This window comes from Pteropus medius, unplaced genomic scaffold (genome assembly GCF_902729225.1).
Source record: "Pteropus medius unplaced genomic scaffold, Ma_sr-lr_union100, whole genome shotgun sequence".
In the NCBI taxonomy this organism is placed as follows: domain Eukaryota; kingdom Metazoa; phylum Chordata; class Mammalia; order Chiroptera; family Pteropodidae; genus Pteropus; species Pteropus medius.
Window position 1 is genome coordinate 10,053,263 of NW_024350319.1, and position 25,068 is coordinate 10,078,330.

The following is a 25,068-nucleotide window of genomic DNA, read 5'->3' on the forward strand; positions in this document are numbered from 1 at the left end:
GCCCGGAGAAAAAGAAATTAGAGGTAGGAGAGGGATCCAGAGAGGAAATGAATGAGGGACAAAGGTAAACTTCTCGGATAAGTTATATGAGCAACATTAACTGTGATGCTGTGTGAGAAAATACCATCTTCCTGTGCTCCGCCATGTGACAGGAAGTTGATCTGCCTGCCTGGATTTATTTCTCTCTGGGACTGTATTTTTCTCCTCACTTTTGTGTGTGTGTGTGTCTCACTTTCTTCCTTGTTATAGGGTGATATTTTTTTCTCCTGAGGAAATCATAATTCTATCACAGTGGAAATTGAAGTGTCTTCAAGTTTTTTACTAGTCTTAGGATATTTTCTTAGGACAAATTGTCAATTTCTTCTTTTATGGAAAATACTAACATACTTTTTTCTTTAATGGAGTGACCTTGATCTCTTCTCATGTGCCGTTCTTTCTAATTTCTAGACTAGAGCTAGAAAAATTGAATTTAAGGAGTTGTCAGCCAGCTTGGCAATAGCCACATTGACAGCATTACAATGTTTGCTCCAAGAGACCTTGAAGCAAAACTCTTGGGCATTTTTACCAATGACCATCCATGAAGTGACAGCACTGAAGACATGGAGCTTCACTGTGTCCATTTTATCCAAGCAAAAGCTCAGGGCCTGGTGTACAGTCAGTGCTCAATAAATATTTATTCACTACTGATTGGAGAGATGGACTATGATGAAAAATAATAGTCTTGCCAGGTACAATTGAAACCACTGAGGTTAACAGTTCCAACAAGTGGTCTTTGGCAGCTCTGCTCTGGGCAGTGTTTCCCTCCTTCCTCAGAACACACTCCCTCAGCCTGAGACACTGTCCACTTAAATGTGTGGCCCATGGTCTCTCCCCTAGCAAACCAGTATGTGACGGTCATCTGAAACTATGGCTTCAGGACACCTGGGTACTCTGGACTGAATATCTGTCCACTCCCCTCCTTAAATATGTCAAAGATTATATTATAATTCATTTGGAAATGAAAATTCTTAGACTAATTCCAGAAGCAACTGCAAAGTGGGGACAAATTGATTCAATTCAGTAGTTCTTCTGAAAATGATGTTTGAAAGGAAACTTGAGCTGCCTCTATTTTACCCCTCAAAAATCTATGTGTCATTTAGATGTTGAGGACCCTCAAGAGGCAGAAATTTCTTCATCCCCGATGTTTCAGTGCAAATAAAAGCTTTTGATTCCTTTCCTTGAAATCTAAGGCTACTGCTGTTGACCTCTTTAAAGCAGACAACAGGATACCCTAACACTTTCTGACTGGTAGGTGACTCTTTGCTGGGAATAAGCTCTGGCTTTTCCCAAGGCCATGCGTGACGGGAGCAGTAACTTATGAGTGGCATTCAGTAGGACAGCAGTGATTAGAGCAATGAGAACTTTTACCGTGGGAAGCATTGACTCCCCAGACAGAATTAAGAGATGTAGAAACATTTTTATTCTACGTGTCTTCATTTCTCTGGTCTGTACAAGGTCACCCATACAATCAAACAGGAGTAGAGACTTAGGGACATAAAAGTGTTTTTGGTGAAAGCAGCACCATGTTAACCTCTGGAGTAACAGAGTACAAAGTCACTGTCAGAGACAGAAAAACCATTAGACATTAACCATTATTCTGGAAGGATGTAGCCCATTTTATTTTTGGTTTTTATCAAGTACCCTAAATGATTCTAAAGGTGTGGAAATAACTGTCCCTGAGAGCAATTCCCATTGGTAGTTTACACAGTTGTACCTCAGACTAGTTGAACTTGTTTTATTTTTACTTTATATATAATAATATCTTATTTTCATTTTGCATATAATTTTATTTTTACATTTTGTGTACATAGTATACAATTATTTTGTATATAGTATCTATATTATATTTCTATTTTGTAATATAATGATAATGATAACATATTGACATGCATTGAGGACTGCTTATCATGTACAAGATATTGTTCCAAGTGCTTTACATATGTTATCATTATGATGATAACACATTTTTTTTAAAGAGTTGGTATTATTCTCATTTTACAGATGTGAGAAGCTAAGTGGTTTGCCCAAGATCTCATATTTGGCGAGTGGTGGAGCTGAAATTTAACCCAAACCTGGTGATTGTGGTGCCTGAGACTTTAAACTACCAAACTGCACCGATCAAAGTTACCAGAAGATTTTGGAAATTTGACTGGAGGAAATTGCATCACTGGGCAATAGAGAGATACGAAAGTCTATGGGAAGGGAAAGAAAGTTTCTCCCTCCACAGAAATAACGTTTAGGAGGTTTTTGTGCATTAGAGAAACTTAGACCATCTATCTGTGGCCAGGAGCATACTTAGTTGATTAATGTCCAAACCCGTAGAAATATAGACTTTGCAGAACACCAGCAATCAGATGTCAAGATGGCGATGGAAGGCACAGGAGCTCCAGGTCAGTACTTGCTCTGGAAATAAGAGCGGAAAAGCATCAATCTGAAGCAGTTCCTGGGCTTCACCTAACCTGGGAGTGGAAGGGAGTCTTGCTTCTGAATGCCAGTTAAAACTAGTGAGAGTAAGAGTAGAAGGGTACAAAATGTGCTAAAATAATTTAAGATTCTGATTAAAAGCCTTGTTAGGTTTTCTGTTTTGTGGAAATCCTTCTGTACTGACAGGAGAGCTAGAAGGACGAGTCCTAATCGAACAGACCTACTCTTGGTTGGTGAGCCCCTGGTGGTTGTGAGCCGATAGATGGGCTTTTGTGATAAACTGGCCTTGATGTTTTTAGTTAAAATTCCAGCAGATCGTGGGTAAAGTAGGAGAGGTTTCTAATACATCTTAGATTCATTTATTCACTTGTAAACATTTATCGAGTGCTTTTGATGAACCAGGCAGTACTGTAGGGGATGCAGAAAGGGCTATAGTTTAAGAGGAAATAGAAATAAAGAAAAAAAACAGTCCTTTTCCCCAAGAATCTCACTGTTGAGTTGTAGAGACAGATAAGAAAACCAGCTTCATGAGGTGTTTCTGTAGATGTGTTTGAGAGTAAGTATGGCATCTGTGAGGCAAGGTGACTGTCCCTCTTAGGAGTGGGAAAGCCAAGTCCAAGAAAGCCCTTTAAAGGAGGCCTTACTGTATGCTGTGAAAGATTTGTGCAGACTGATGTGACGAGCATCCCAGGCAGAGGGAGCAGTGTGTGCACTGGAAAACACAAAGCAGAGGTGGCCCCACAATTCTGCAAGTGCATCGTGAACAACCAAAACTAGCCAACTGGTCACCCAACTCCAACTTCTTTGATGGAGTGTGGGAACCCAGTTCCAGAGTCTCAAAAACCCCAAAGTGGGCTCTATTTCTCAGTATAAAGTCAGACTCCCTGTTTTTAGAGCTTCCTCTGAGATTCTATGTGTAAGTTCATGTTAATACCACCTGGACAATAGGTGATATTAAAATTCATTCAGCCCCTTTCGTGAAATTAGAATTACTAAGAAGGAAAGGAGCTAATATTTCTTGAGCAGTCTCTATGTTCCAGGCATGGGGTTAGGTGCTTTTTGGTTTTCGGGGGGATAGGGAGAGAAGGGTATTGTTATTTGTTTATTATATAATTGCCTTTACCAGCAACTTTCTCACCAACTGTAGCTGCTTGCCTTAATCACTAGAAGCATCCACTTTTAACCAGAGATGTGACTTGTTTTCTCCTGGGCTTCTATTTGCATTTAGATACACCTTCCTCTGTGAAAAGCCATCCCTAAATCCTAATGCTACATTGTATTTCTCTAAGTGACTTGCCTTACAGCCCTTCTCCCAACTGCCTATTACAATTATTTATGTTGATGTGATGGCTCACCCCCTTAAGTGAAAGGATAAACAATTAATGTCCCAGCTTGAGGTGGCAGGCTGACCTTTCTGAGATGCCATTAGAACTTGTCTAGAAGAGGGCTGTGCAATATGGCTGCTCAGACTAAACTTTAACTAATTATTCAATCAACGATTTGGCAGGTCAGTCAATGGGAAACAATTTCAGTCAGCTAAAATTGATCACACTTCATTTCCCATCAACTGTCAAGCCAAATTGTGGATAAAGTCATAAGTAAAGGATCATTGCCCGTCATTCTTGGGACCAGCTTTTTCTATCTCTTCCACTTACTTAGACCTCAGACCGATCGATAAAAGCAGGTATTTTGCTCTTACAGAGGGAGCCAATATAAAATGTTTACCACCTTCTGAGATGGAAGGGAAGGAGAGAATATTTTCTTTTTCATAATTGATGCGGCTGCAGCCATCTAATCCCCTAACCTTGTCAGGCAGCTCGGATATGAAAGTTGGTTTTTAAATCCCATGATCCATTATGCATCACTTACTTCCACATCTATTACCATTCCATCAGCCAAATGACAGGATTCCCCATCAGGGCCTCTGAATGTGTGGGGCCCTTCAACTTTATGCCTGTGGATAGGCATGTGGAACTTCACACATGGGTGATTTACAGGCAATTAGCAGGAGGCAATGGCAGATTTAGTATAGCTTTTCTGGGAGTTATGAATAAAGGATGTAGGGAGGAAGATTTCCACCCCCAAAAAAAGGCTTGGATAGAGCCAAGCAATGAATTTTGCGACTTTAACCACTACCCTCTCAGAAGATGTTCGAAAATGGAATGTATTCTTGAATAAGTTGACTGGCAACCTCTAAAACCTACTGCTGGCCCAGGCTGGTAGAGCCTTACTGGGTGGGCCAGTGAGTCGTGGAGGAAGAGACACAGACTCATATTTATATACATGCTTCCTTACCTCCACTGGGTCCCCAAACCAACTCACTTCCTTCCTTATGCCATGGGACCTGATAGAGACTTAGGCAGAGAAGACCTCTAGGATCTGGATATGGACCACCAAGAGGTAACCAGAATGGAATTTTCTAAGAAACACGGCCATGTGCAAAAATTTCCACATTTTTCTCCCAATAATTTGTGATGTAAAAAGGGTAGAGTTTTTAAATCTCTGTTTTATAGCATAGGAAATTCGAAATTCGAGTGATCTCCCTAATGTCATGTAGCTACTTAACAATGAAACTGGGTTTGGATTCCAGATATCCAGAGCAAGATCCTTTTTTACCCAAACTATATTTCCTCAATCAGCAGATTCCAATTTAACAATTTTCTCATGCATATGCGCATCCTTTATTCTTTCATTCACTCAACAGAAATTTATTGAAAACTCATTATATGCCATGCACTTACTATTTGTACCCTCAAGGAGTTCATGGTCTAGGGAGAGAGACAGATTAGCAAGAGAGCAAATGGTATCGGTCGACATTATTGAAGTGGTTGGAGCGTGAGTGCTTTGGGGGTCTGGAGGGGGCACCTCTTTCAGTCTTGGGGGTGGTCTAGCAACGTCTTTCTTGAGGATATGGCATAAGGCCTCAAGGATAAGCAGAGCGAGCTAGTCAAAAGCACTTTTAGGTCAGAGGCAACAGCATATGCGAAGCCCCAGAGGCAAGACAGAGCTTAACAGGCAGTTTGGTATTTAGAATGCAAGGTGGAAAAGAGGAGAGAAGGGCTGGTCTATTCATGGAGGAGCTTGTAAACTGTAAGTTGGCTGCTTCCGGAGAGCCAGGCCTCTGGCCCCATCTTCCTCCTCCTGCTCCTCTTCAGGAGGAAGGAAGATTGACTTTGGGTCACTGTCAAGTACTTCTTTGAGCGGCCAGAGAAGAAGTAATGCTTCTGCCACAGAGCACACAATGATGATTGCTCGCACAGACATTTTTCTCCCAAAAAGAATTGTGTAGGCTAAGTGGCTTGATCGAGGTCACTTGCTGCTGGTCAGGGAAGGAGCTGAGATTTGAGGCCAGGCTTCCTGTCCAAGCTGCTTTCACTGTGGTGTTTAACACTGCCTTTGACTTCTTAGTATGTCAGTCTTTTCACTTGATGAAAACTCTCTTTTACATTACATTACTTTCTTTTCCAAATGCGTAGGAGAAAATAACACCATTCTCAAGTAACACTATTCTCAAGCCTTTAAGTTGTCCTCCATCCACAAAAGGAGTGGGATATCGCACTAAAATTAGGCTCTTCAACAACTTCTTAAATGTTTCCCTTTTAATCGAGTAAAAGTAATATACTCATAATTCTTTAAAAAACAGTGTGGTAAGCCTCAGTATTAAAACCTTTTATTCCTGACTGACATGAGCAGTTCTAAAGGAAGGGAAATTAGCATTGGCATGAACAGGACATTACGTGCTACAAGTCTGGATAGGCTCATTCAAAACAAGGAGACTGGGTCTTCTTATAATATTTCAGGGTTGATGAGCATGAGGGGAGCAAACCTAGTCCAAGCCTTGTGTTACAGACTGTGTAACCAGGAAAAGGCAAAAAGAAAGTGGAGACTAGCACCTCTCGGCTCGCTCCCAAGCAGTAAATGCCGGGAGCACTTGTGGTGAGAGCCTTTCTTCAAGTACATGTCGCCAAATTCTATTTCCTTCAACTTTAGAATGTCAATGAATTAGAATAGGGGTTGTTTCCACAAGATATTAAAATGACAGATAGTGTTATTCTTTGTTCACCGGAGAACAGAGCTGGTAGCTACGGTTTTAGGGGATGCAAATGCAGATGTCTCTAGAAGCCAGGAAGGAGCTATAAATGTATGAGTCCGGCCTGGCGAATGCCAAGGGCATGTGACAAATTCCTTCTCCAAGTGTCAGCTCCATATGATTGAGATCATGAGGGAATAGGGACCCAGTAATGCAGATCCTATAAGTTTTCAAAGAAGTTAATATTCTGGTTTTTGCATGTATCTTATATTTTTTAATTAGAAACTTCTGATTTTGAAATGTTGCAACCCCTGGTTTGTATCCTTATTTGCTAGAAAGAAAAGTGATCATTTACTGTATATTATTGAAAGTTTATGAATCTCAGTAGTATGGAAAGAGGTGAGCATGAGGTAAGGAAAGCAGGAAAATAAGGAAATAACACAACAGATGAACATGACATTTCCCCCAGGGAACCAGAGACAAGGGCTGTCAGAAGATTTGAGGGGGGTGGGGGGCCTCCACCCAGCCCCTGGGCCCTGCCAGTTGGACACATTGATTCTTTGAATCCCCAGGAAGAAGTGAAACCACGTAAAATCCCTTGAGCTTCTGGGGAAGGAAAAAATGCCATCTCTGCTTAAACTGTTCCATTGCAAGAAATGTCATCCTCTGGATGACAGGGAAGGGGGAGAATATACCTGGATCTTCCCAAGTGTAATTTGTTAGAGGCAGAAGTATTAAAACATTCCCCACAGCTCAGTGGCATGGAACATTGGAAAACACATCCTTTCTCTATATAAGACGTGTAAAGGGAAAAGAACTGCCTCTTCCTGCCAGCTGAGTGAAGTGGTAGAGGCAGCGTGCTTTGTTGTTACCACCAAAGTGCCTCAGAGCACAGATGACGTTGGGCAGGAGAAAGCCCTTCAGCGCAGTGAGGATTGTCCCAGTCAGGTTTGCTTTTGCTGCTATGTTTATCATATTATAGCGCATGATGCTCAAACCCCCATGAGTTCCCATGGAGGTAGCTGCATCTTAAAGGGGAGCAGAGAAGTGAAAGCAGTTCATGCAGATGATTCCAGCAGAAAGTTCCCCACCCTGTCCGGAGCACCATCTCCATGCACCATGCTCAATGTTAATTCTAAAGCCTGGCCTGGAGGGACTTCGGAACAGACTTTATGATTAACCCAGCTTAATGAAAAGTCACCCCTGAGTCCTTTGCCCACCATGATCTGAATAGCAGAAAGGTTGCTGAAAGCTCTTGCCCAGTTGCTACTGCAGTGGTTAGGAGGTTAGTTCCTTTTGCTAAAAAACCCACTTCGGATGTGCCTGCAGCCATGGTGCATGTTTTTAAAAATGTGCTTGTCACATTTAAAAATTGCCATTTTGCTCATAATTATGGGAATGTAGGAGTGTCTCGTGTTTCATTTCTCTCCTCCAGATTTCTTATCTTAGACTTTACACTGGCCTGAAAACCGAAAGGTCTTGAAATCAGACCACAGAAGTCAAGTCAGGGCCTGGTGCAAACACAACAGTTTAGGAAAAAGACCCAGATCATATTCCACATGAAAATCCCTCGTTTTGCACTTATACTATCAAAATAATGTGAAGAATTGAGTCAAGTATCCACATTATTTTGCTAATGAAGAAAACTTTAATTGTTTTCTTCTAATAACACTGAGCATAGGCTTCAGCAATAACTTTGAACCATAATGGATGCTTTTACAACTGTGGCATCTCCTTAAGATCCATGTAAAGATTGCATGTGTGCTTGGGAAGGGATTCTTGTGTTTAATTGGTAGTTTTTAAAGCGCCTGGAATGTGATTGAAAAGCTGTGGTGTCGAACTCCTGAGGCAGTTTCAAAGAATTTTCAACTTCATTCCCATTATAGTCTTATAGTTTGGGAGAGAGAGGGCGATAGTGTTCATGCCACATCTCCGACTGAATGTATCAGTAACAAACTACCCTGAATTTGGAATAAAACCACAAGAGTCATTTATTATTATTATTATTATCTCTTAGTTCTGGGGGTTGACTGGACCTAGTTGAGCAGATCTCCATCGAGATTTATATAGTTGCCATCAGAGTCTGGGGCTGGAATCATGAAAGGTTCCCACACCTCTAGGGGCTGATGTTGGCTGTTGGCTGGGACCTCAGTAGGAACTGTTGGCCAGAACACCCGTAAATGGCCTCTTCGTGGTACCTGGACTTCCTCACAGAGTGGGCTATGGGTTTCAGGGTCCTTCTTCCCAAAACAGAGAGCCAGACAAAAACCATATCGCCATTTCTAATCTAGCCTCTGGAGTCACCCAGTGACACTTTCCAGTATATTCTATTCATTGGAGGTGAAGTGATATGGTCAGCCCACAGATAGGGCAACAGGTCAGCCCACAGGTAGGGCAACAAGACTGTCCCTCTTGATGAGAGGAGTGTCAAAGGATTCTAAGTTATGAAAAACTTCAAATCAGTCTTTTAAAAAAAGGAGTCAAGCCTTTCTGCCACCCGCCTCTCATCACCCCCCGCCCCGCCTTTTTACTCACTCCCTGAGGAATAATGACTCAAAATAAGTCTACCAGAATCTAACTAACCAAATTTGCTGGAGCTAGAGAATGTTGCTTTTTTTCTTTTCCAAGATGAAATTACCTGTGAAACTAGAATAGCAGTTCCTCTTTTAGAATACTCTGAAATTAGCAAATGATTCTCAAGTAGGATAGGCAAGACTCCTGAGTAGTAATGACTTCGTTACACTTTGGTGCTTCCATGCCCAGATTCAGGCTGCTAGGTGTAATAGGTAAGTCTCCTCTCATTTGCTTGAAGCTGAGCAGGAGGCGATGTCCATTGTTTGAGAACACACATTGTTCACACAAGCCTTTGTCCTGCATAACAGCTCCTGTTCATCAATATGATACATCGCACTCTGATTTTCTACTTCTCTCTTTCTTTCGGGATATTCCTTTCTCTTCTCTGATTGCTTTTTCTTCTTAGACCATTACTCTAGTTGATAGTGCCAGTTATTATTGGCTCCCATCTCCCTCTCCAATAAGGCTGTGATTGATACTAATCCTCCTCATGGGACACATTTTATAGGATGCACAGTGGAAACCACTCTCTAAATCTTAGCTTTCTATGTGCTGACAATTTACAAGGTTGCACCTCACACTCATCTCAGGAGGCATAAGGGGAAATTTGAAGACTATGTAATCAGACCTCCTAATAAGAACAAAAATGCCTTTCATGTACGGATGCTGTCATGTTACTCAGCAGTCTGTGCTACATCTCTTTTTTTGTTGTTGTTGTTGTTTGTTTGTTTGTTTGTTTGCTTTTTAAATTTTTTTCCAGCCAACTAAGTACTAGATCTGAATTTTTATGTTATTTGAGACATTGCCAGTTCCTAGAAGCCCAGCACGCCTCATTCCTCTCTTCTAAGGAAAGTGGTATCTTAATTACTTTAATGAAAATTTCACTTGCCACCAATTCCATAAAAACAGAAAATTGAAGTAATTGCAAACACCTCACTGAAGCAGACTTGCGCCATAATATTACTGCATCTTTCTTAAGACAACTGAGCTCCTGAGAGATTTACAAACACAGTATGTTACCTAACTCTTCATTTGACATATGCTTGGGTTGAAATTTTTTTCCAGACTCAAGAAATTGTTTTCTGAAAAGTTTTGATCTTTCATATGAAGTTTGTACTCCTAAAATATGCAGGCCAAGGAAACCAATGCAATCCAGTATTTTCTTGCAACATTATTAGATCCACTGTGTTCTTCAAATGAATGCTTGCATCCAGAAAATAGAAGTGCTTATCAGACTCAAAGCTTTTCAGCAACACAAGCTAGATGCATGATTTGTTAATCAGTTTACATGAAACTCGAAGAAGGTTTCTGTCTCTTCTACCTTGGTATGGTCACACTGTGAATCGTTATGAAAATTGGGTTTGTTTGATATTTTAACATGAAAATTCAGAGCTTGTTATAGGTATGGGGGGAAATAAATATGCAAAAACTTATTACTCCTGTGAGTAGTTAGATATCGCTCCCAATCTTGTTCTCACATCCAAAAGTGAGACTCTCCCCTGGATTGGATGTTTTAGAAGAGATGATATTTTAGAACCTTTCTGTTTCCCTTCCTATCATATCTGTGTTCTTTCGGAATAAATATTTCTAAGAAAATTGGGTGTTTGGGGCTGAATTGAATCCCCCCCCAAAAACTTGCATGTTGAAATCTGAATTCCCATTACCTCCAAATATAACTCTATTCAAAGATAGAGACTTTAAAAAGGTAATTAAGTTGTCTACAGCCATGCCACCCTGAACAAGCCCAATCACATCTGTTCTCGGAAGCTAAGCAGGGGCGGGCCTGGTTAGTATTTGGATGGGAGACCACCTAGGAAGACCAGGTGCTGTAGGCGTAAAAAATAAAAACAAAAAAATAAGAGATTATAAACTGACAAGGTCTTTGCAATCTGTGAGGTCAACCAAGGGTTGCCTCGCCTAAAAATAAATAAATAAGTAAAAAAGTAATTAAGTTAAAATCAGGTCTTTAAGGTGGGCCCTAATCTAATATGACCGATGTCCTTATAAAAAGGGATTAGGACACAGACAACAGAACCAGAGACCGCCTTCTGAGGATACAGCAAGAAGGTGGCCATCTGCAAACCAAAGAGAGAGGCTTAAGAAGAAACCAAACCTTCAGACATTTGATCTTGGACTTCTAGCCTCCAAAACTGTGAGAAAATTAGTTTCTCTTATTAAGCCGCCTAGTCTGTGGTATTTTGTTATGGCAGCCTTAGCAAATGAACACACTGGACGTTTATCCTGCATATAACAGAAACTCATTTTTCTGGGTAACTAAAAATGCTTTGCACATTTCTAGGTACAGCTCTGAGCAAGGTGAGAGTAGCCTGGTCTCAGTTTCAAGGTGTCAAAGGTAAAGTTAGACACTAGTTAAAGTGATAAGGATGGATTTTAATCAGTAATACACTGGTTCAGTAGGGAAACAATAAGGAGAAGAGTCCAACGCAAACTGAACTCGACTTGTACAGAAATGACTGGGGAGTTTTAAAAAGAAAATGAGGGCATAGGAAGGGGTCTGAGCCAGGGTTTGACAGAATCAGGGACGTGAAAACTTATAAAAATCAAGAACAGGGGATTGGTCCATGTGAAATCCATCTGGGTTAACTGGCACTTATTGAATTTAGACTTCTGTCCTCCTTCAGAGGCTGAGAGACAGGGGCCTATCTTTAGGCGTTGGCTGAAACAAACAGTACATTCCTTTGACAGCCTTGAGTTTTCTCAGGCAGGCACTTTAAGGGGAGCTAGAGTTATCCTAGGTTCACAGCCTCAAACTATGTTAGTGTTTGTTCAAGTCTTTATAGGCAAAGGTTCACAGGCCTAGTAGAGAAGAAGGCTCTGAGGAGCATTGCCAAAGTTTGATCAAGGAATCTTTGTCAAGGGCCACCGGAGTCAAGCAGAGCCTATGTGCTGACAAATGCTATTTAAGCCCTTCCAGCACTGAGAGGCATGAAAAGGAACCACAGGTTTTTGTTGACATAGCACCATCCAGTAATGAAATCCAGAGCCTTTCTGAATTGTGAGATGACATAGGTCTAGGAGGAAACTCCATAAAAGCAGACCTGAAATCTAGGGCAGGCTCAGAAATCGGGGAAGGAGGTAGGAGCATTCAAATTTAGAATTTAGGGTTCGCATTTTTTTCTGTACCTGCTGTACTTTATTATGCAGAGAAGTGAAAGGCTGAGCATGGGGGTATGGCAGAATTGGGCCATTGCAGTGACAACTAGAAAATCATAAGCTACAAAGCAGATGGGACAGTTTGCAAAAAGGGAAGTAATCGGGCGTCATAGGTGGGTGTCCTGTGCTACATATAGCTGGCTACATATAGCCCATTCAGGTAAGGTGGTCACTGTCAGGGTGAGAGTTCAGAGAGAGCCCAAGCAACAAGCCCCGGGCAGCAGAGGAGAGGCCTGCGTGGTTCCTGTGGGCTTGGGAGCTCGGGTGCTTCTCAGAAGCCAGGACCGCATTGTGATTCTGACACTGCACACCACCTGGATCAGCTCCTCAGAAGTATTCTCAAAACTCTCGGTGCTTTTCTTTCCTCGCATTTATTGCAGTTTATAATTACAATTATTTGATTAACAACATCTGTCTTCCCCACTACACTGTATGTTTCATGAAGGCAGAAGTGGTGACTATTTTACTTTCCATTGAATTCCCAGAACCTAACATGGCCCCTGGCAAGAGTCGATGTTCAAGAAATACTTGCTGAGTGGGTGAATGAATTGATTCATACCGATGCCCTTAAGCTGTCAGAGCCTCGCTTCTGGTATGGAATGTTGTACGATGCATGGAAGGTTAAGGATAGAAAGTGGTATCCTCCTGGGGGTAAGCTGGGAGAAAACCACTCTTACCCGGCCTTAGGGCCTCGAGTCGCAGCTGCATCTATGTGGATTGGGAGAGCACCTCACATCTGAAAGACCATTGAAGGTCTCAGTGACTGGGCCTGATTATGGGGATTTCAGAATAGACTCTGACATGGGAGGCCCAGAAACTCTCTGCAGAGAAAAAAAGGGCAGTGGATCTGCCTGTGGAGACCAGGCCAGGATATGATCTTTAACAGAAGGAGGCGCCACACAGACAACTGTTTAGCAGCCTCCAAGCCTGAAGTGATAGAGCAAATAAGGACCATCATAGTCCAGGGAACACCAGATCTCTGGCTGCCCAGTGCAGAGAGTCAGAAAGCTTCTTATCCCCTGACTCCATCTGCTGGGACCTACCTTTCTATGTCACCTGAAAACTGGTCAGATCATCTTCCAGGCCCTCCGCATCCCTAACTTCTATATCTATCCCTGGTCCCCAGCTCTCCCTTTATAGATTCTGTTTGTCCTAGGTACAAACATCATAAGCATTAAAAGGTGCTGAAAAAGTCCATAAATCTGAAATCATTCTCTCTTTCTCTCTCTTTCTTTCCCTCATAGACACACACACACACACTGCAGACCAAGCATGGGACCTTTTCACTTTTACACACACACACACCTGTGCACACCACCTACCTCCACCCACTCCAAGGACACTAAAATGCTTGCTATTCCACCAGTCACTCTTTTGGCTTAAGGAATTGAAAAGATTACAATTAAACCATTCTTATCCTTGGGCACAATTTACTTTGTGAGAATCACTTTTCTCTGGGTACCTGGAATACTCTTGGAAAAAAAACGCATCATGGACTAGATGAATTTTGATCAGAAAAATGTATTTAAGAAAGGCCTAGAACATGAGGTGATTCTACAGTCACAGTGAGATCCTTGCGTGGCCAGGAGGCCGGCAGCGACATGCTGATTCTATGGTAGGGTGAGAAATGGGTGGGTCAAATGCAAGTGATGCGAAGAAGAGAGAAGTGTTAGAAGGGGCCAAAAGAAGACTGAGGTCAGGCAGTTCACAGCTCTACTATCCATTGTGTCAAGATCACCAGCCCTACCCCAAGCCTCCCTCCCTCACGCCGCCTCTTTCCCAGAGGCAGTCTCCTTTTTTCCTACTCCAGCTGGCTCAGAGACCTAACTCCCCTAAGCGGATGATAAAATAATAAACATGTAAATACAGGTAGATGGCTCAGTCTCCTTTCACGGAGCTCATTTCCAGAGAAAGTCCTGCACTTGTCCAAACTATTGTCAGAAAAAGATATTTTCTGTGAAGAGGCAGCATTGCATCATGGGAAGGGAGCTGAGCTGGAAATTTTAACTAGAATTCTAGTCCCTTTGTTGGCACTTGCCCTTGCGTGACCTTGGGCAAGTTCTTTCACCTCCAGGGGCTGCTCTTCCTTTCATGTAAATGTCATGCCACCTTTGGCCTGTTTGCTGCCATTTTTGTTGAGAAAGGCACCCTGGGAAATCTGATTAAGGACAGACTCCCAGCCTCTTAGCCAGGGGAGGGGACCCTCGTGCTTAGATCTCGTGAACACTTTGGATCAACCTCAGCTCTTCTAATGTTAATTTCTTCCTCCTTCTCGCCAACTCCGCTTTTCTGTATAAGGGCACAGCATGGCTGATTGCATTTAAAATTGCTTTCTAAAAGGCACAAGCATGCATCCTGGCTGGGCTGCCTTTGTGTAGACCTGGGACTGATTCATCTCAAGAGGCCTAATTCCAGCCTTGGAACAGACTTGCGGAGATGTCATTGAGAAGGGCTCACAGGGCTAACCTCAGTGACTCCCCAGGGCAAGGGAAATATAGCCCCAGCTCCAGGTGTCAAGGAGCAGCATAATGGCCAGAGCTCTCCAAAGTCAGCAGAGAGGGCACAGCAGGTGTCAACCGCTGCACTTATTTTACTTATTAATCAGTTTAACTGTCGTCTCCCCAGTTTATATGCAGCCATCATGATGGTAGGAATTCTGTCTTGTTAGCTCACTTGTGTATCCTCAGCATGTAGAACAGTCTCTGGAACATAGTAAACTACTAAGAAATATATTTTGAATGAAAGAATGGATGAAATGCTACAATACACACTCTTGGAGTCTGGCCCTCACCCCACAGGCCATCCTGAAATTGATCGAAAGCAAGGCAGGCAGAGGTCGCAGGAGGAACAGAGTAGTTTGGGTCATCAGCTGCCCAAGGACCCTTTGCTCCAATGTGAATATTCTCCCAGGTGATGGGAGGAATTGGGGAGGAGTGGTGCTGACAGAGTTCTTTCACCTTCACTCCAAAGACAGAAAGTTAATGACATAGAAGGGAGTAAAATGGGGCCAGCTCCCACTGCGCAGTGCTTATGGGTCTTTTCACAGTTCTATAATTTAATTAATCCCAAAAGATATATTCCCTGACCTCTAATCACTTACAATAAAAACAAGTGTTGTTTTTTATACTGAAGATGGATTGAAATGTATTTCTTTATACTTGAATGCAGGGTTTATGACCCGGACTCAGGGAAGCTGTACTTACTTGAGGGCAGGGGTAAAGGTCTACTTTGGTTTCCCATTGGCCTCTTCTAACGGCTGCAAGCATGAGCTTAAGATGAGTGACCATTTACTGAGCAACAATCGTGAGTCAGATATTGAGCTAAGCTCTGTGGATAAGACAACATCCCCCAAGCGTTTATAGTCTAGCAAGGCACCCTGATAAATAAACCATGGTTGTAATTCAAGTGAGATATGGTGGAGGGCTGAACTGAGGTGTTTAGAGTAGGAATGGAAAGAAGTGAACAGAGTTGAGAGAAATTGAAGATGAAGGGTAACAAGCCTTAATGCCTTCTTGGTTGAGGTGGAGGAGGAAAGAGAGGGGTTTAGCGTGACTACCGGGTTTGGGACTTGAGCAGCTAGATGAGGCTGGGGCCTTCACCACACAAGAATGACCGATGAGAAAGACTGAAAACGAGCTCAGCTCTAGGTGTGTTGAGGGTGAGGCTCCCATGTGCCATCCAACTAGAAAAGTCCATTAGGAAGTGAGATCATTTAATCCAAGATAGCAGTTAAGAAATGGCAGAGTTTCAATGTTTAATATTTTAAACACCAATAATGTTCTAGATAGACATGTCCTTCTACATTTGAAGACTGATTTACAGTCTAAGCATTCCTCCTAAGTAAGTCTTATTTTTGAAACAAACAGTACCGTCAGCTGTGAGTGCAGCTGAAAATGAGCTGGGCCAGATCAGTGGGGAATATGGTTTGTCATGATCTGTATTTACCATGCCTTCCTTCAGTAACCCCTGCCTTGGCCTCCTGCACTGTCAGCTTTAAAGGATATTTAGTCCTTCTAGCCTCAAATTATTTAAGCTTTCTATAGCCCCTTAGGACAAATCCTGGATATCTCGGACATCTCAGGCATGTCCAAGAATAAGAACAAAAGATGAAAATGTCTACCTCTGTTCAACCTGACCAGAGCAACTCACTGTCTCATGCCTTCAAAACTGAAACAAAACTTCCTAGCAAAAACTTCCATGCTTAAGGGGTGGACAACTTCATCAGAGGTCAGAAAAATGATCAGAGCTTCTTCAGAACTTCAGGATATTTTTTTAAAGTCTTGTCATTTTCTGACTAGAATTCAAACTGGAGGAAAATATCATAGTCCTCTGAGCAAATTGTAAGTAAATGGGAGGATGAAACCCAATTCCTGCAGCTTTAGAAATTCATATATTAATTCATTCAACAAATACATCTTCTGTATTTAAGCCACTTTCTGGGACAGAGTGGGACACAAAGATAAAAAAATCATTCTGCCTCCCAAGGAGGTGACACAAGAATGGTCAAGATTGGTGAAGAAATAACTTGCAGTATGAAGTGGCATATGCTGGTGGCAGAAAAGCAGACTGAGACTTCTTTGTCTATTAATTCATTGAACCCTCACAGTCTTAGGAAGTAGGTTTTATCATGGCCATTATTTTATAAGTGAAGAAACTAAGGCATACGGAAGTTAAGTAATTTGCCCAAGGTAAATAGTTGGTAAGTGATAGGATCTGAATCCAAGTGATTGAAATTAAGGTCAACTTTGTTGATCAAATGGCCTTTACAGAAGACTTTGAAAGGTGGGTTGGCTTTCAATAATTGGAGCCAGGGGAATCCCAGGAGTGTATTTCAGACGGAGGCTCCTCTTTGAGCAGACAAGGACATAACACATTTGGATAAATAAGCTGGGTTCTAGTTTGAGGGATTTAATGGTCACTTGTAGTAGATTTCCCTCTGTAGTTGACAGGGAGTTATGGAAGATCTTTGAGCAGGACTGATATGATCAGAACTGTACTTTAGAAAGAAAACTGCATTCTGTCCACTGAGTAAAATAAGTGGACAAAAAAGGAAATTTTCTGGCTGCCTGATATAATAATTACAGTTATACTGCCTGCTTCATAAACAGATCCAATAACATATAATGGTTCTTGCTCACATAACTAAAAACGTGAGAGTTCCTAATACTTCTCATCCAAGCAATGATTCAGGGACTTGGTGTCCTTCCGTTTTTGCTCTGCCATCTTTGACACATGGCCTACAAGTTCACTGTACCTTGTTGTCTGAAGGCAAAAAAGACTGGAGAAGGCAACTGCTTCTTAAATTCCCCAATGACCTTTGCTCCAATTTCATTGGGAGGCACATGGCACCCTCTAGAGGCCTGAGGATGAGAAATAGACACCCTGATTGAGCAGCCTCTTCCATCTATGTCTACATAATAGAAGGGAAGCATGACTTTCGGTGGGAAGTCTATCAACACCTGAGTGAGGAAAGAAAAGCTAATTTACCCTTTAGCAATAACTTTTCAAAGTAGTCTAGCACCTCATTTTGAAGCATGGTTGGGGAATGAATTTTATGAGCAAATGAGGCTTAAAATAACATAAAAGCACAGTCCCTTTTAGCACCAACTTGTATTTGTCTAAATTATTTTTGAAGGTTCCAAATTGATTTTATACTTTCTACCTAAGTGAACAAAGCTTAACTTAATTTAAGCTCTTCTTGATGACTTTGGATCCCCATTATGGATGTCACTCATTATAATGCAGTGTGCTGTATACTGATGGCTTTTGATGGTGTTGAAGTATTTGTTCCTACGCCAAATACCTCCAGAATTTCAGGCTGTTCTACAAAATATCCTTTTTAACTTCCTTGGCCCCCTAAAAGTTTTCATAGTCGCTGTGTCATCTCGAAGCCTCTAATTTCTGTTTTCCAATGCTTTCTATATTTTCTTGCCATTTTGTTTTCAACTAGTCCCTCTCCCTTCCAGGCTTTCTTATTCTTTCTTCGACTCTTCAATCATCTTTTCTTTGCAATTTTTCTACTCAACTCTGTTTTGCCTGTTATAGTGGACAGAACATGCACACACTTGGGAGTGGGATTCAACACAGACTGTTCCTCAGAAACTCCATGACCTTGAGCAATTGAACCTCGAACCTCTGTTTCCTCAAATAAAAACCAAGGTTGCAATACAAACCTTATCGGTTTGCTTTGGGGTTAACTAAGACACTAATAATAATATAAAAAGTTTTCCTGTTAAAATCGATAGCCATTATTATTGTTATTTTGGCACTTTATGAAACCTGGATTTTATTGGCACCCTCAATAAAAATAAAAACAACCCACAGGACTCCAGGGAGCTGGAACATAAGAATAGATGGAGGAAGAGTCAGAATACGGGAGACATTTCAGTGGAGTGGAGAGCCGAAGCCATGAATCTGGACCCTGAAAGTCTCCAAAGAGTTATGGCTGAGCTAAAGAAAAATCTAATGTAAATGAATAAAGCCAAAAGAGGGGTATAAAGAAAAAAAGAAGACTGGGTAAAATGTCTTCCCAGCTTCTTAAAAAAAAAAACAAAAAACTTTCTAAACCCTGAAGTTATCAATGCTATCTGCCTTCACCCACTCCCAGGCTTCTTGAAGGAGCTGGGGCACCCGTCTCTTCTTGCCAGGAATCAGCTTCCTTGCATTTTAGAATCACTCTCTGAATCTGGGTATAGCCAGGGGAGCGAAGGCAGTTATGTACTGGGCAGCCTGCCCAAGAGGTTCCATTATACAGACAGTAGGTACATGATAACTATGTGTTGAGAAAATAAAACCGGAAAAGGAGAAAACAGGTGGTTTTTCACTAATACAAAGTCATTCTGCGGCCCTGAGGATGCATCATGTTTAGCAAATTAAAGCAGGTGGCAAAGTACCTCCTTAGTCTGTACATCACGGCTAATGTCCATCAATGGTCAGCAAATGACTAGACTGTGCCTGCATCAATAATCCTCTTCCTAGCCCTGTGCATTATTTACTTAGTTAATGGATGCCTCACTGGTAGCTCATCACGGTGGTGTTTACTGGGCTTGGCAAAGTAAAAAATTATGATTTTGTTTACTCATGCGTTTCCAGCTGGGGTGCTGAGTTGTTATCCAGGCTGCTGATTACCATTCTTTTAGTCTCAGAGCCCCTAAAGTAGGCAGTTCAATAAACAAACCATCAGCTTGACCCAAAATGTCAACACTGACACAATCTGGTTATTTGCTATTTGGCAGTAGTCAGTGTCCAGAGCCTCAGGTAATGACTCATTCGGGAAGCTCCTTTATGCTTAGATAATAAATTGAATAGAAGTAAAGTTTCAGTGTAATCGGTTTAGTTTGTACTGCTCAGTCTTCTATGAGAAGAATGAGTATTTGCACCAAATTAAATATTCTATTTGAGAAGAGTTTATCTTTTGGTCTACACTTGGACATATCAAATGGAAATGGAAACCCAAACAGAAAGCCTGAGAGAGGTTATGATTCTGGAATGAGCCCCTCACCTGCATGAACTAATTTAGTTACTTGTGTAGCAAATATTTCGTGAGCACCTACTATATACTAGATCCATTTTAGTGACCTAAACCCAGCAGAGACATGAACCCAGTTCTTAAGAACCTTGCCACTTTGTGGGGAAGAGAGAGACACTTAATCAATGATTACAGATATGACAAGAATTATAAAGGGAGAAAAGGATGCTAAGCTAGTCTTGAAGTTTAGGGAAGGTTCTGTCTGAGGAAATGATGTTTTGAATGAGTGGTAGAGATACAAGTCATAGATGGAGAGAAGAGGCAAAGAAGGGAAACTTTGTTATTATCTCACAAAATAATTCTACAAGGTAGGTATTATTGTTCTGGTTTACAATTAAGGAAACTCAAGTTCCAAGGAAAGCATGTAAATAGTCCTGAAGCCAAGCCTTATGAATAATGACACTTGGCACTATAAGGAGCTACAAAGTCAAAGTCAGTGTGACTGGACTGTAGAGAACTTGAGAGGGTGGTTGATACAGAAGGACTTGGCAAGTTACCAGGGCCTGGTAAGCCACTGGAAGGATCTGATCCTCAAAGCAACAGGAGACCATTTAGGGATAATAAGCAAAAGCATGTACTAATTTTAGAAAGGCCATTCTTCCTGGTATGAAGAATAGACAGAAGTGGATATGAGAGAACTGGCTATGAGGCATCGCAGTGACTGGGTGAAGATGGCAGGTTGAACCAGGTCAAGGGGAAGAACTGTACACATGGATAGAAATGATCAAATTCAACAGAGATAAAGGAGGCTGAGTTAGCAGTTTCAGCGACTGATTGGACACGAGGGGAGAGAGAGTAGCATGTTCTTCAGGAGGGTTCTTTTTGTATCTGTAATAATTAAATCACAATGCAGTAATTGTTAGTCTTTACTTAGTGTCTACCGTGGCCATTTTGCAGATGAGGAAACTGAGGCTGAGAGTAGCGTAGTGCCTACCATTAAATGACTGGACTGTGGTGTGAACCCAAGTCTGACTCCCCAGACAGTGCTTTTTCTACTTCAACATTATAAATTTAATGTTCTGTTCAATTAGAAGTTTTTTCATTTCGTCAACTGAAACTTTAGCTTTTTCCCTCCAATTTAATTCAGCTATTATGTGAAACTTCCAAGTTCTCATAATTCTCTTGCCTTTGACCATCAATTTTCAGTTATCTTCCCAGATTCGAGCCATGTATTTATCCTAGTGCTTTTTCAAATGTAGCAAACGCCAAAGAAGCCAGTTTTGTGGAATTAGGCCTGTCTGGCAGCATTAAATATCACCTTACTCTAATGAAAATGCATCCCTTTGTTTGTTTTAATGAGCACAGGGGGGCCTTTATGTCCAATCTCCTCCTAGTGGAGGTAATTGCATATGAGTGACCTTTGAAGGAAATCACATCGGGGAGTTACTTGAAAGGCTGTGAGGTGAGCCAGTGTGTAACGGCGACCGTTGAACTTGCATTTCAGAGAAGAAACGGGTTCCTGAAACAGACTTGTCTCACTGACAACTCATCCACGCCCCCTTTGGACAGAGAAAAATTATCTACTGCTTGCCAAAAAAGTAAAGTAGTGACGCATGAAGAGATTTCCTTACCTCTTGAACATCTGCTAAATGCCATACATCCATCATGATCCCTGGCCCCATGGAACTCATGTTTTAGTGGTAGAGACAGATGATAAAGAAATTTTAAAAATGTAAATCACTACACTGTGGTGTGAAGGAAATAAACGGGATCATGACAGGTTATGATTAATTTGAGCCTCAATTTCCCCACCTGATAAAATAAGGAAAATACTATTTTCAGGATTAAGTTGGATAATGGATGTATTGTGCTTAAAACAGTGCCTGGCACATAAGCTGAACATTTTTTTTCAGTGTTGCGAGTGGTTAATATCTTTTTTATAGTAAGTGGTGGAGGCCCATTCCATTCCCTCCAGGTGGCCTCCTGGAGGAAAGGGCTTTTAATCTGAGACCTTAGAGAAGGGGCCAAGCAGGTGACTAACTGAGGAAGAAAAGACCAAAGACAAAAAGAGGGCCATCTTGTCTCTCCCAGAGGCAGAAAGGAGATCAGTGGTTAGTGGGGCTGCAGAACGGAGTGTGAATGAGTTGAGGGCCATGAGACAGGCAAAACTCCAACCAGGTAAAGAATTTGGATTTTATTCTTCGAGCAGGTGCTTTATGCTTTAAAATCTCACTCTGGCAGCTGTGTAGATACTGAACTGTACGGGTGAAAGCTGAGATACTAGGAAGGAACATTGGTGGGTGGAGGAACGCTGGTGGGAGGGTGGGAGGCGGAAAGCAAAGACCCGTGGGTGGCACTGTATTTGTTTCTCAGAGCTGCCAGAACAAATTACCACAAACTGGGCATCTTAAAACAACAAAAATTTATTCTCTTGCAGTTCTGGAGGCTAGAAATCTGAAATCTAGGTTTTGGCAGGGCCCTTCTCTCTCTGATAGCTCTAAAATTCTACCTTGCATCTTCCAGCTTCTGAAGGTTGCCAGCAATCTGTGTTCTTCAGCTCGTAGACACATCACTTAAATCTCTGCCTCCATCAATCACAAGGTGTTCTCCCTGTGTTTCTCTGTGTCTCTGAGTCTCTTCTTGTAAGGATACCAGTGATTAGATTTAGGACCCACACTAATTCAGTATGACTTTATCTTGATTTACATCCTAATTATATCTTCAAAAACCGTTTTTCTAAGTAAGTTCACATTTACAGGTGCTGGAGTTTAGGATTTTAACATATCATTTTGGGGAAGAGCACAATTCAACTCACAACAGACAGAAGGATCCTGATTGGCCACACCTCTGAGGGGTTGTGCTGGCTGGAGAGAAGCTGAGGCAACTTCTGGGGCAGAAGCAGCCCCCAGCCCGCCATGCACGGAGGCATTCGGCATCTTCCCTGTAATAAAGGATTTAGATTCTACGTAGCTATTCCAAATAAACTTATTCCAAATAAGCAGGCAGGTGGTGCAGAGCCAGGGAGCCCTGCTGAGGGTGGCATGTTCCTTCTTACTCATCTGTCTCCACCATACCACTTCCATTTGTAGGTTCCATTGTAAGGGCTCTATTAATTCATGATTCCTTTTTGGTGAGTCCCCAATGACTTTGAACAGTCTATAGACATAGGTAGATTTTCTTAAATATTTAGGAATAAGACCTAAGGTTTATCCAAAGTGCTTCCTTTAGCATGTGACCTTGAGTAATTCACATAACCTCCTGAATTTCAGCTTCTTCCTTTATAAAATGAGAGTACTGGCCAGGTCCAGGGGTTCTCAACCTGTAGGATGCATCAATATCACCTGAAGGACTTGTTAAAGCACAGATGACTAAAACCCACCTCAGAACATCAGATTTAGAAGGTCTAGCGTGGGGCCTGAGAATCTGCATTTCTAGCAAGTTCCTAGACTTTCTTGTTGCTGTTGGTCTGGGAACCATACTTTTATAATTATTGGCATAGATAATTTCTGAGATTTCTGCCAGTAATGCTGTTCATAATTTCATGAAACTCATTTCAATATAATATAACTAAGTAAAGTGAATTTTCTAACTTTAATTATCAAAATCTATTTAATTCTTTCCCAGCTTTTTGAGGTATAATTTACAAATAAAATTATATATATTTAAAGTGTATAATGTGATGATTTGATATACATGCATGTTGCGAACTGATTACCACGATCAAGTTCATTAACAGATTTATCATCTCATATTATTACTGTGTGTGTGTGTGTATGTGTGTGTAGTGAGAATGCTTAAGATCTACTGTATTAGCAAATTTCAAGTGTACAATACCATATTATTAACTAGAGTCACCATGCTGTGCATTACATCCCCAGAACTTATTTATCTTATAAATGAAAATTTGTACCCTTTGACCAGCATCTGCCCATTTCCCCCAACCCCAGGCCCTGGCCTATTTCAGTTAGCATAATGTCCTCCAGGTTCAACTAGGTTGTCGTAAATTTCAGAATTTCCTCCTTTATTATGGCTGAATGCTATTCCATTGTGTGTGTGTGTGTGTGTGTGTGTGTGTCACATTTTCTTTACCTATTCATCCATAATGGACACTTAGATTGTTTCCGTATCTTAGGTATTGTGGGAAATACCGCAAAGAACATAGGAGTGCAGATATCTCTCCAAAATACTGATTTTGTTTCCTTTGGATATATATTCAGAAGTGAGTTTGCTAGATCATATGGTAAATCAGATTTCTAAAATCTGATTTAAATATAAGATCACTCACCTTATTTTAATTTGGATTTACCTCTCTTGACTTAAAGGAATTGATTAAATGGCCTTTTTCTCTTTATTCTCTATACATGTAGATCACTCATTCTCTTTTGGCTAGTGGGTCTGGCACATACAAGACTCCTGCAGAAATCAACAGAATATTGACTCAGAGTTCAACAAAATCACCTACCCTCGATGTGATTTATTTGAGGTGGAGGTGGAATATAACAGATGGAATCAGAAACCTGAAAATAAATGGTATAGATAATCCCATGAAAAGATGCTCAACATCATTAGTCATTTAAAAAATGCAAATCAAAAAAAAAAAAAAGAGGGAGATAAAAAAAATGGCGTAGATGATAGAGGCTCTGTTCATCCCTCTGACGACCAAATCAAGGTTGCGACAGAAGCAAGGAGTAGCAGCAAGGAAAAATCACCTGGGATCTAGATGAATAAGCCATACAACTCTGTAGAAATCCAAGAAAGCACCCAACAACAGCAGAAGGTAGGACAAGGCGAGGACATGGGGCCGCCCGGTCCCGAGCAGCTGAGTGAGACGGAGGCTGTGGCAGCAGCAGATGCCTCTTAAAGGGGCCACTTCCACGAGCAGATTTTCATGGTAAGGAACCTGCTCACTCCGAGCACCAGTGCCAATTCGGCAGCGCACAGGGGGCTCCAGGGACTTACAAGGAGACATTGTCCGAGTGAGGGCTTAGGTGAGACTCACTTTGTACAGAAGTGCCAGAGGTATCCATTGTTCCCTGTTGAGCCCTGCCCACTATCAGTGCACCGGACATAGCACCGCTAGAGCTGTGACGTCATCAAACTGGAAAACGAAGGTCGCTCTGCCCAGAGGATTCCCTAAAACCCTGCCTACCGCAACTCAGACCCCACCCAAGCCACATCCAGATGTATCCTCAGTGAGTCAGATGCTCCTTGCTGAGACTCACACTGGTGGACGCAGCTGGCCTCAGTTTCTGGTGTGGCCTTTTGAGGAAACTATAAGCACAGCATCTGTGGATTGCTTGCTAAATTTTAACAGGTGGCCCCAGAGAGGTAGAGGCTCAGGCTAAGTTTGGCCTGCAGC

General features: G+C 41.7%; 1 long non-coding RNA gene and 1 pseudogene across 1 annotated transcript in view; both read left to right on the forward strand.

The window, feature by feature from the left end:
• Positions 1 to 24,297, forward strand: part of LOC120583247 (uncharacterized) — a 49,964-nt gene extending 25,667 nt beyond the window's left edge. Inside the window, exon 2 of the long non-coding RNA XR_005647742.1 lies at positions 24,077 to 24,297. This is a non-coding gene — a long non-coding RNA (uncharacterized LOC120583247). The remainder of the gene's footprint in view (positions 1 to 24,076) is intronic.
• Positions 10,784 to 10,902, forward strand: LOC120583389 (uncharacterized; annotated as a pseudogene).
• Positions 24,298 to 25,068: the final 771 nt, after the last annotated feature.